The sequence below is a fragment of the Theobroma umbraticum genome, unplaced genomic scaffold (genome assembly GCF_002168275.2).
Source record: "Theobroma umbraticum cultivar Fairchild unplaced genomic scaffold, ASM216827v3 scaffold_56.0, whole genome shotgun sequence".
NCBI classification, from domain to species: Eukaryota; Viridiplantae; Streptophyta; class Magnoliopsida; order Malvales; family Malvaceae; genus Theobroma; species Theobroma umbraticum.
In genome coordinates, this window is record NW_018397256.1 from 3,245,010 (window position 1) to 3,253,995 (window position 8,986).

At 32.8% G+C, this 8,986-nt stretch overlaps 1 non-coding gene across 1 annotated transcript; it reads left to right on the plus strand.

The window, feature by feature from the left end:
* The first annotated feature begins 8,599 nt into the window (after nucleotides 1-8,599).
* LOC149527500 (small nucleolar RNA R71) lies at nucleotides 8,600-8,706 on the plus strand. Its single transcript, XR_016350953.1, has one exon. It is a non-coding gene; the product is annotated as a small nucleolar RNA R71 (small nucleolar RNA).
* The last annotated feature ends 280 nt before the right edge of the window (nucleotides 8,707-8,986 follow it).

Below are 8,986 nucleotides of genomic sequence, written 5' to 3' on the forward strand. Positions count from 1 at the left end.
AAGCCATTTTGGAATGAAGCATTTGGAATTGTTGTGTGGTTAATCAACAAACAACCTTCACTGGCTCTATAATGGAAGAGTCCTTATCAAATGTTGCTCAAAAAATAGCTTGATTATCTTAGAATTTTTTGCTACAAATGTTTTCCATACCTCCCACATTATGCCAAAACAAAGTTAGATCTAGGATCTCTGCCTTGTGTGTTTCTTGGTTACAGTGAAGTATGTAAAGGATATAAATGCTATCATTCATTATCAAGGTGTATGTGTATCTCATGTCATGTGATCTTTGATGAACAATCATATCCTTGTTGTGCAACAAAAGTTTTGTCAACTCCATCTCCCAAACAGTTCTAGAAACTTCTTTCAAGTATTACTGAATCGGAATCCTCACTGAGTCAAAATCCTCAACCCACAGCCATTCCTGAAATCACATGCCCTTTATTGGACAATGATTCAATTCCTGAAAATCCACAAATAAGCATAACAACATGCCCTACTAATTCTGTAGAACTTTTAGAAGAATCTAATTTACCATCTCTTTAGTCTCCAACTTTATCAAGCATCACTGCACCAAACATTCATTCCCTTTCCTCACCTACATGTGAAGTCAACAATCATCACATGATCACAAGAAGCCAAAGTAGTCACTTAATTCAACCTACATAAGACTTTACACCTTTCTCTTTACATCAATCTCAAACCAACACAGTAGACATAAGACCTAAAAGTGGAATTATTAAACCAAATCCCAAATATGCATCCCTAGCTTATGGACTCTTAACATAAATGCCTACAAAACCTAAAACCTTAAAAACAGCTCTTCAACACCAAAGATGGTTATAAATAATGAAGGAAGAACTTGCAACACTTCATGAGAATGACACTTAAGACCCTATTCCAAGAACTATAGAAATGAATATTATTGGCTGCAAATGGGTTTACAAAAGTAATCTTAGGGCATATGGTTCCTTAGAAAGATTGAAAACTTGACTTGTTGCTAAAGGATACTTTTAAGTTCAAGGCCTAGACTTTACAAAGACCTTTTCCCCAATTGTCAAACCTACCACCATTCATATCGTACTCATCGTTGCCTTAGCCAGCAATTGGAGTATGAAGCAGCTGGATGTGAAAAATGCTTTCTTGCATGGTTATCTTTCAAAACTTGTTTACCTTGAACAACTTCTTAGATTTCAATATTGCACCATGACAAACTACATCCATTAGGCAGGTTATTTACTAACTGGATCATCTACAATAGGATATTGTACATTTCTTGGTAGTAATTGAGTCTCTTGGAACTCAAAAAAACAATCAACTATAGCTAGATCAAGTGTAAAGGTAAAATACAGGGCATTAGCCTCCACAGCTACCAAACTTATATGGATATTTTATATTCTCCAACACCTTGGCCTATATACATCATAATCAGCTCTCTTGTTATGTGAGAACCATTTTACTCTTCAAATGATTGTCAATCTTATTTCCCATGGTAGAACCAAATATATCTAAATTGACTATCATTTTGTTAGAGAAAAACTAGGCATGGGATCCCTTGTCATAAAATTTGTTCCATCAACTACCTAAATAGTTGACAGTCTTACAACACCTTTGTCTAGATCTACATTTGAAAACTTACGAATTAAACTTGGTCTATGGAAACCTCCCTTGACCAGTTTGAGGTGGTGTGTAAATATAATTCAATCTTACCAAGACTTTCACAATAACATTGAATCAAGGATAAAAGACAACAAATGTGACTCAAAGACAGAATATTGGAAAATCTTAGCAAAAAACTCAGCATAAGACTGCTAGCAACTAATCAAGCAATAATCAATGTGAATTTGAATTTTTGAAATCCTTGATTTTGTTTCCATAATGATGGTGATTGTTGACACCTTTCCTACTTTGTATATATAAACCTTGTCATCTTGATGTAAAGAACACATAAGAATTCTCTTCAAAATTATCCATTTTTCTTTTTTTTCCTCCTTTATCCGTATCTTTCTTCCTTCTTTATTCCTCATATCTCTTGTCTTTAATGTATCCAAACTTTCCAAAAATTCTTCACACAGTACCCCTCACAACCTAAGGATAAACAAAAACCACCCTTATGTGGTGAAAACTAACCCTATTAGTAATCCTAAAGAAATTACTCCTACTTGCAAGCATGAACAAAAATCCCTGTGACCTTTTAACATAGTCATTAAAACACAAATTCCAAATACATAAACTAGATCTTAATCAACCTACTCTACGAGTACAAGCATAAAGCGCAAATCTCCAAATTTTGTCGGGCTCACAATTTCTTTAATCTTGACCTCAAGCACTGAAGATAAGAAATCAACTTCCATCCTCAAGGAAGTCAAGCTAATTAATAGCCAAACCAACAGGTAGCAATCAAATGAATTCCATTCTACCCTCGAGCAAGCCATGTTTGACGAATGAAAATCAAAAAATCAATTGTCTAGATGTTATGTTACCTAGAAAGATTGAAGAAAGGTGATAATGAGCATAAGAATGGTGTTGAGTTAGGGTCGGAGGAGGAGTAAGTGGACTTGGACCTGATGGGTAAAGAAACTAGGTCTTAAGGGAGTAGAAGTTCACGGGCCTAGTAGAAATGGGAATTATGGAAACCCATTAGGTGAAAGAAACCGAAGTTATGGAAAGCTTACTTAATACTTTAGGTTTTGTAAGAGAGGTGATGCAAGTAGGTGAGATGAAGTTGAAGATTAATGCCTAAAAGGAAGAATCTAAGTTGAGCTAGTTAAAGTTTGATATCATGGGTATGGGTTTAAGGTTGAAGATGTTGTATTCCTAAGTTTTGAATTCTAGCATGGCACAATTAAAGGAAAGAAAGGTAATGAAGTTTTAGACAAATGTTTTGGTTGGAAGCATGAAAACGCCCAAAAGTAAAGGAGATAAACATAGTTGGAATAATTGAAGTAGGAAGTTGTCAATTTTGCACACACAAGTATGCATATCAAACAAACAATACAGATAGTAAATCCAAATTATTGTTCCCACAAGGATTTGTTTCTAAGCTTTGCTAAGTATTAAAATTATAAAGTAAACTAATCTCATTTAAGCTAACCGAATAAACTAATAAACTAAATAAGTTGATGAAATCAATGTATTAAAGATATATGATTATACGTTCATTTAACATTTCATTTGATACCAACTTCCTTGTTATTTATCTTTCTTGGGTAATTTTATTAACATAGAATCCAAAGCTATGGATAAGTCTCTGTCAAGATGCTTGTACAAATTCTTAACTTAATTAGTTCACTATATATCTATTGGAATCAATTAAATTAAGTTCATTAAGCAAGTGTCCTAATGTGGCTATGTATGGCAATTAGCCTATGTCTACCCAAATTGCGAATCAAATCACCTAAATGACGTGAACATACATTAATCAAATCTTAGTCAAACCTAAAACCTCATTGTCGAGTTTTAATTAGGTTCACAAATCAATTAATTATTGATCAAGCAATTAAAGGCATTATAAATAGATTTAATTAAATAAAACGATACCCATTCTTGATAAATAATAGAAAACAAGCATTTAGATACATGTTAAAATCCACCACAATCCCAGATAAACAAATTATTTCATAATATCAAAATAAAACACTATTTGAAGAATTTTAGTTGTGAGTTCAAAACAAGAATTAAGAATGACATAAAAGGAGAGAATTAAACTAATGTTAAAGCTTGATTGATCGAGAATCTTTCTCAATTACTCCTAAATTCTTGATTGATTCAAAACTCCAACTTTTTAGAAAGCTATTGTCGTCCTCTTTGCTGAATGCTCTCCGAAAAGGGTTTTAAATATGTGCATGGTGCCCTACTTTTCAATTTTTCGTCAGAAGTATATTTTGGGAAATTGGGGTGAAGCCGTAGCCATGCTTTTCTGGCGCCGCAGAGCCATGGTCTTTTTTTATAGCGCTGCAGTGCTATGCTTTTAAGTTTTTGTAGGATTCTCCCAAGATGCTCAGTGCCACGACCATAGTTCTCTAATGCTGCAGTGATCTCACTTGCAGTGTTACAACCATTATTCTCTAGTGCTGCAATGTTCTAGCCATGTTGCTCTAGCTGCAGATTGCATTTGTCCAATAATTTTGAATGTGCTTTGCACCTCGATCTGATTCAAGCTGGGTAACATGGTAAACATGCAATTTGCAGCCCATTTTCTTAGCTTTCCAATGAATAAAAAATCAAATCAATTGGATTCCTGCAGCTCAAGTTATCTTTAAATTAATGCCATATGTACAAGTGACACTTTCACCTTAATTATGCTATCATAGCTTTCTTTCACCTAGCTCATCATATTCTGCACAAAACCACGAAAAAAATAGATAATAACTTTTCTTACAGTAAATTAAGACAAAATAAAGTGCAATTAAATTAAAATAAACTGATTTAACTATTCAATATATAATTTAACTTACACTAGGAAAACAGCTTAAAAGGTTAAAATTTGATCTTAAACACAAGGGTGGTCTAGACACTAAAGTCCCTAAAATATGTTAAAAATAACTCTACATAGTAGAGTTATCACATCCTCAAACTTAAGTTTTTGCTAGTTTTCAAGTAAAACATAAACTAAAATGCCATAACTTAAACAAAGAAAACACTTAATGAGAAATCAATTGCACCAATTCAATAATCACCTATAACATCCTCAAATGTTAATCCAAATTCTCAACTCTAAACAACACACAAATATTATTCAAGTTCATGTTTTAATTCAAATGCAAGCTTATCATAAAGTGGATTTCTATGTGTGAGTGTGTGCAATCTTTTCACCTAGAACATTGTATAATCCAAATAAGTTTATATTCATGCAAAATTAAAATTAGTAATTAAATTCCATAAGTTTGCTTTTCATCTCTCTCTCCCCTAATGTAGACTAACACTAGGTCAAAGGTCAATAAGACTTTAATTAGCTTGTAATGTATGGGTAGGTTAAAGATCAATGCCCCATAGGCAACTTTAACCCTAATTTTCCACTAACTTAGTCACCATCAATGGTGACAGTGCATTGAAAGCTCTAATTTTCCTTGTCCTTATCTTTATGTTTTCCAAACCTGCGAATTCAACAAACAAGCTAAGGAGAAGTTAGAGCTACTTATTTAAATAAAAACTAACTAAAATAACAATTAAACTTAAAAAGATATAGCTTGGATTGCCTCTCAAGAAGTGCTTCCTTATAATCACTAGCTTGATTATGATCCCTTTTTTTGTTATCCACTAAAGTACACGAGGATCTTTGGCGATCCAATTCACCTCCAAAGTTGCGTTGGAGACACTGCGCATTCACTTCGAATGTTTCAGTAGCTTCACTGTAAATATTTATTACACCACACAAATAGACCTTAACAACTTTGTAAAGACCTAACCACTTTGATCTTTGTTTCCATGGAAGGAGCTTGGTTGATTTGGTTAGTAACACTTGTTGTCCCACCTTAAAATCAAGAGTAACTGAAGATGGTGGATCATGCTCATCATAACATTGCTTAATTTTGAGATGCGGTCATGGTGGCTCTAACTTAAGAGTTTATGCTAGCTTACTTGTAAGTGGTGAAGTAGGATTACCTTTACCTTTATTAGCTACGTCCACTCTATAGCATTGAGTTGTGGAGGAAAGGTATTTAAGTGCATTAAAAATAATAAATTCAACTACCTTATCTCCAACTCTGAAAGTTATTTTGCCTTCCCTTACATCAATGAATGCACCTACAGTGGCCAAAACTGGATGTCCTAGTATGATCAAAATCTCTTGATCTTTCTTCATCTCAAGTACAACGAAATCTACTAAAATATACAATTTCCCAACCTTAAGTAAGACATCTTTTATAACCCCACAAAGATGCCTTATTGTTCTATCAACTGGTTGCAAGGTGATTGTAGTAGGTTGAATCTCTTACAGTCCAATTCTCTTAGCAACAGACAAAGGCATAATTGAGACACCAACACTTATATCACACAAAACTTTTGAAAAATTAAAACTACCAATTAAGTAAGGGATAGAAAAACTCCCAGGGTCCTTAAGCTTTAGAGAAAGTTTATTTTGTATTATCGCGCTATCCTCCTTAGTGAGTGTAATTGACTCAAAATCTTCCAATTTCCTCTTTTTTTGTTAATATGTCCTTCAGAATATTAACATATGATGGCATTGGCTCTAAAGCTTCTGTGAAAGGAATGTTAATGTGAAGGTTTTTGAATACCTCAAGAAACTTTTAGAAGTGCTTGATGCGTGCATCACATACAGATATTTAATGGAAGATTAAATACCTAATTAGGCTAAGTTAGATTAAATTTAGGATCAAATTTAAGTGTTTTTAGCTACTTTATTAGTTTAGTTTAATTTATGTTTAAATATTTTTTTAAATTAATAATTTTTTTATGTTATTTATATTTATTTTTATGTTTTTGTAGGAGTAGGATCAAAAATAATTTCAATTGGAGAAGAAATGTGCATAATGGACTAATGCTTTGTCTGCACATGTTTTGGGTTTTCAAGCATATCTCCCACTACAGAAGTTCAAATGATATGATTTTTCGACCATTAGAAAGCTAAGAGGTAGGGATAGAATTTTGATGCTTAACATTTTACCTAGTTCTAAACTAAAGATGGTCAAAATCTTTGTTAAAGTGAAAATACTATACTAGAAGAACAAAATTGAGACAAAACCTTTGAGAGTCGCAGCACTCAACCTATTTCTCAAAAATAACAAGCCTATGGGATTTTGGAACCTAGGACTTTTAGAGGCTATTTAAGGGGCTTTTTTCAGAGGTTTCTGAGGGAAGGCAACAAGCAATTTCTCTAGAGAAAAAGAGCCAAAAAAAGCAAGAAAGTAGGAGAATTGGGAGGAGAATCAAGATCACAAACATTAATTATTAATTTTCTCTCTCTACTTTTGTGTTTTTTCTATTTCTTTGACTTGGATTAATGGATAATTTTCTTTGGATGAAGTTTTTATTAAATATTATGAACTAAACTATTTTTCTAGGATTGCAATTAAACTCACATATAATTTAAATTTTTAATCTTTTTCTTACTTATCTTTAATGGGATTTGAATTATTTATTCCTATTTGTTCTTAAAACTTTTAATTGCTTGATCACCGATTAAATTGATCAAGGAACCTAACAAACTTAGGAAAGAGAGTTTAGTGTGGACTGAAATTGGGATATCATATGATCATATTAATTGATTTATGTATAGGATAAGGATATACTTATATGTCATATGTAGCTAGAATTAGATCTTGAGCTTAATGACTTTGTTTTAATTTTAATTCACATAGGGATATAGCATTTTGGTTAAAATAGATATTTTTGTAAGATGAGTTAGGAGACCTTTATAAATAATTAAAGACTCTAGGTTAGCAATTCAACCTATTAAATTAAGTTAAGAAAGAGAGGTACGATTTAGGTATAGTGAGAGGGATATTGTAATTCTAGGCTTGTTTGATTTACTTTTTATCCAATTATCTTTTTGCTTTACCTTTTAATTAAATTAGTTTTAGTTGAGTAATTTTTAGTTTAATTAGAATTCAAATTTTAATTATTTGAATTAAACTAAATTGTTCTACTTTTTGCACTTAGTAAACTTTTAGATTAATTCTCTGTGGGATCGATACTTTGCTTGTTTATATACTATCTATTCAATACGTATACTTGCATACTATAATTTTTACTAATAGTGCTTATCAAACTTTGGTTTTTGAAGGTGCTGAGGAAAGGGTAGTGGTGGTAAAGTTATCTTTGCTTCTTTTTCTTGAATTTGCTTGTTAGTTGTCCCAATCACTATTTCTATCTCAACAAGCGTATCTTGAAAATTAAATTACCTAACATTACTTTCAACCTCTTGTTCACTAATCAAGGTGATTGCCATAACTTGTTCTTTACTGTCTCTTTTTGGATTTACTGCTATATCGCTAGGTAGTATTTCTTGAGGTCAATTGTTTAATAAATTGACAAGTTAACCAACTTGAGTCTTAAGGTTTCGAATTGGTGCTGCTTGACTTTGAATAAGAGCTATTTGACTTTGTATAATGCTATCATTCTGTGTCATGTACTGCCTTAACAAATCTTATTAGGCTTCTTTTTGGAGATGGGTGCTTCGGCTTGCTGTTGGAATCCTAGATGTGCAATTGGCTTGAGAAATTTGGATGGTTCTTCCACCCTAGGTGTAAGTGTTAGAGTAGGGGTTATTTTGCTATCTATTCCTTACACTCTTTCTATTAAGCTTAGACAATGATGGCTTGCATGGTTATCACCACAATATTCACAAGCTACAAAAGGACTTTGGATGGAGTTAGCACCAAAAGATTCAAAAGTTTTAGTTAAGGTTACTACTTGTGAAGATAAGGCTGTAAAAACATCTACATTATGAATTCGAGCTACTCTCTTATGCATTGCTCACTCTGTTGGCCACTGGTAGTTGCTTGCAGTCATCTTTTCCAACAATTCATATGCCTTATCAATCGATTTAGCCATTAAAGCTCTTTTCGTAACAGCATCAATGGTGGTTTGAACTTGCCCACTCAAACCATTATAAAAAGCTTGTATCTAAAGACACTTTAGAAGACCATGATGAGTACAACGCCAAAGTAGTTCTTTGTATCTTTTCCAAGCTTCATACAATGATTCAGAATCTTGCTACACGAATGATGTAATATCGTTCCTTATTTTACACTGTTTGACTAAGAGGAAAGACCTTGGCAAGGAACTTCTGAACAAGATCATCCCATGTTATTGAGCTAGTAATGAGTGCATTTAGCCATGCTTTAGTTTTATCCCTTAATGAGAAAAGAAAAAGCCTTAAATGAATTGCATCATCTATGACACCATAGTGTTTAAAAGTGTCACAAATCTCCAAAAAGTTTGACATATGGCCATTTGGATCATCATTTGGTAGGCCCCGAAATTGGATTGAGGTTTGAATCATGGTGATGATAACTAGCTTAATCTC